Below are 3,400 nucleotides of genomic sequence, written 5' to 3'. Positions count from 1 at the left end.
CCCCCTAACACTAAGGGGCAATTTATTATAGCCAATCAACTTAACCTGCACATTTTTGGACTGTGGGAGAAAACCGGAGCACCTGGAGAAAACCCACGCAAACACAGGGAGAATGTGCAAACTCCACACAGACAGTCACCCGAGGTCCGGATTCGAACCCGGGTCCCTAGCGCTGTGAGGCAACAGTGCTAACCACTATGCCACCATGCTGCCCTTTCACTAATGTCTTTCAGGGAAAGAAATCTGCCGCCCTTACCTGGTCTGGCCTTTGTGTGACTCCATTCCCATAGCAATGTGGTTGACTCTTAACTGCCCTCTGAAATGGCCTAGCAAGCCAGTCAGTTGTAACAAACCGCTACGAAACAAAATAATAAAAATGAAACTGTACGGACCACCTGGCCTCCTCCCGAGGTCCCCAACATCACAGAAGCCAGTCTTCAGCCAATTCCATTCACTCCACATGATATCAAGAAAAGGCTGAGCAAACTGGTAACAGCAATGGCTCTGGGCCCTGACAACACACCGGCTATCATTCGGAAGACTTGTGCTCCAGCCAAGCTGTTCTAGTACAGCTACAGCACTGGCATCTATCCAACAATGTGGAAGACTGCCCAGGTATGTCCTGTCCACATAAAGCAGCACAAATCCAATCAAGCCAATTACCGCCCCATCAGTCTACTCTCTACTCTCAATCATCAGCAAAGTGATGGAAGGTGCCATCCACAGTGCCGTAAAGAGGCACTTACTGACCAATAACCTGCTCATTGATGCCCGGCTTGGGTTCTGCCAAAAGCACTCGGCTCCCGACTTCATTAAAACCTTGGTCCAACATGAACAAAGGAGCTGACCATCAACATCCTGGGGGTTACCATTGACCATAAATACTGTGACAACAAGAGAAGGTCAGAGGCGAGGCATTCTGCGTCGGGGGTCTCACCTCCTGACTTCCCAAAGACTTTCTACCATCTACAAGGCACAAGTAAGGAGTGTGATAGAATACTCTCCACTTGCCTGGATGAGTGCAGCACCAACAACACTCAAGAAGTTCGACACCATCCAGAGCAAAGCAGCCCGCTTGATTGACACCCAATCCACCACTTTAAACATTCACTCCCTCCACCACCGGTGTACCTTGGCTGCAGTGCGTACCATCTACAAGATGCACTGCAGCAACTCACCAAGGCTTCTTGGGCAGCACCTCCCAAACCCGTGACCTCTTCCACCTAGAAGGACAAGCACAGCAGGCGCATGGGAACACCCCCACCTCCAAGTTCCCCTCCATGTCACACACCATCCTGACTTAGAAGTATATTGCCGATCCTTCATCGTTGCTGGGTCAAAATCCTGGAACTCCCTCCCTAACAGCACTGTGGGAGTACCATCACCACACGGACTGCAGTGGTTCAAGAAGGCGGCTCACCACCACCTTCTCAAGGGGCAATTATGGATGGGCATTTAATGCTGGCCTTGCCAGCGCACCCACATCCCATAAACGAATTTAAAAAAATCCTATCAGCATATCCTTCTATTCCTTTCTCCCTTCCTCTTAAATGCATCTGTAGCATTCGCCTCAACTAATGCATTCTCAGCGCTCTTTGGGCAAAGAAGTTAACCCTGAATTCCCTGATGGATTTATCGGTGAGTATTTGTTACCTGTTTTCTCTGAGCTAGTTCCTGACTCACTCACAGTAGGAAGCATTTTCTCACTGTTAATTTGCAGCTGCGATGGCCGAGTGGATAAGGCGTTTGGACTCGAAATCTCAATGGGGTTTTCCTGTGCAGGTTTGAACCCTGCTCGCAGCGACTTTGAAATTAATTATTTATTTTATTTCATCGGCTCCCTGTGGCGATCACTGGCCCCGAAATTGATCAGAATTCCCTCCACTGCACTTTATTACACTGATTAACCCAAAGCTGTTGTTCCAATTGGAACACAAATAATTTATCGGCATCAATTAGATATTGTGGATTTGTTGGGAACTAGTGAGCAATACACACACAAAGCAGCATCAAAAATACTAATTAATAAAGAGCTCTGCAGTGTCTGGTTGGGAATCACCTTCAGCTACTAAGTGGGAACACGGTTTGGTTTTATAAAACTGAACACGAATTAAAAGTGTGTAAAAAGACCACGGCAGAACTAGAACCTACAATCTTCTGGTAACCTGAGGATTAAGTAGTGGTTTGTAGATCAGCGACATCTGTGGGCAGAGAAACACAGGGTCAACCTTCCAGTTCCTTGAGCTCTCGGCAGAACTTTGCTTCAAAGTATTACAGCTCCAATCTTTTCAGCAAATAGCAAAATTAAGAAACTACCCACACCATCAAAAAGTAAATGGCCCATACGGGGATCGAACCCGCGACCTTGGCGTTATTAGGAGCACGCTCGAACTTACTGAGCTAACCAGCCTAACTTCGCTCCTTTTACTGTTAAATTCAATTTCTGTTGAGTTTTGGTTTTTGTCAGTTGACTTCGAAGGCTGTAAAAGAAAGACTCTGATTTCAACAGCGCCTTTCACATCAGGACGTCTCAAAATGCTTTACAGCCAATGAAGTTGTAGTCACTGTTGTAATGTAGGAAAAACAGCAGCAGCCAATTTGTGCACAGCAAGCTCCCACAAAGTGATAATCGAAGATAACCTGTTTTAGTGATGGTGATCTGCGGATAAATATTGGTTACAGGACACCGGGTAAACCTCATCACCCCCTGCTCTTCTTCCAATCGTGCCATGGGATCTTTAATGTCCACCCGAGAGGGCAGAGGGGGCCTCAGTTTTGGAGTTGTATTCCACCACAATCTGTAACCTTATGGACCGGCATATCTCTCACACTACCATTAGCATCAAGACAGGGGGCCAACCCTGGTTCAATGAGGAGTGCAGAAGAGCATTTCAGGAGCAGCACCAGGCGTACCTAAAATGAGGTGCCAACCTCATGAAGCTACAACACAGGACTACACACATTCTAAGCTATGGAAACAGCATGTGTCGACAGAGCTAAGCGATCCAACAGCCAACGGATCAGATCAATGCTCTGCAATCCTGCCACATCCAGTCGTGACTATTTTAATTTAATTTAATTTGTTCCTATGATTTGGCCATCGCTGGCAAGGCCAGCATTAATTGCCCATCCTTATTGCCCTTGAGAAGGTGGTAGTGAGAAGCCCTCTTGACCCGCTGCAGTCAATGAGGTGAAGGTCCTCCAATAGTACTGTTAGGAAGGGATTTCCAGGATTTTGACCTAGCGACGATGAAGTTATGGTGATATATTTTCACGTCGGGATGGTGTGTAACTTGGAGGGGAACTTGGAGGTGATGGTGTTCCCATGCACCTGCTGCCCTTATAAGAACATAAGAAATAGGAGCAGGAGTAGGCATTCGGCCCCTCGAGCCTGCTTCAC

General features: G+C 47.1%; 1 non-coding gene across 1 annotated transcript; it reads left to right on the top strand.

Moving 5' to 3' along the window:
- The first annotated feature begins 1,719 nt into the window (after positions 1 to 1,719).
- On the top strand, positions 1,720 to 1,803 carry trnas-cga (transfer RNA serine (anticodon CGA)). Its single transcript has one exon. It is a non-coding gene; the product is annotated as a tRNA-Ser (tRNA).
- The last annotated feature ends 1,597 nt before the right edge of the window (positions 1,804 to 3,400 follow it).

Source organism: Somniosus microcephalus, unplaced genomic scaffold (genome assembly GCF_052327205.1).
Source record: "Somniosus microcephalus isolate GS21.2 unplaced genomic scaffold, FLI_Smic_1.0 unresolved_chr8, whole genome shotgun sequence".
Classification (NCBI taxonomy): Eukaryota; Metazoa; Chordata; class Chondrichthyes; order Squaliformes; family Somniosidae; genus Somniosus; species Somniosus microcephalus.
The sequence above is the reverse complement of the archived record's forward strand: the minus strand, read 5'-3'. Positions and strand labels throughout refer to the sequence as shown.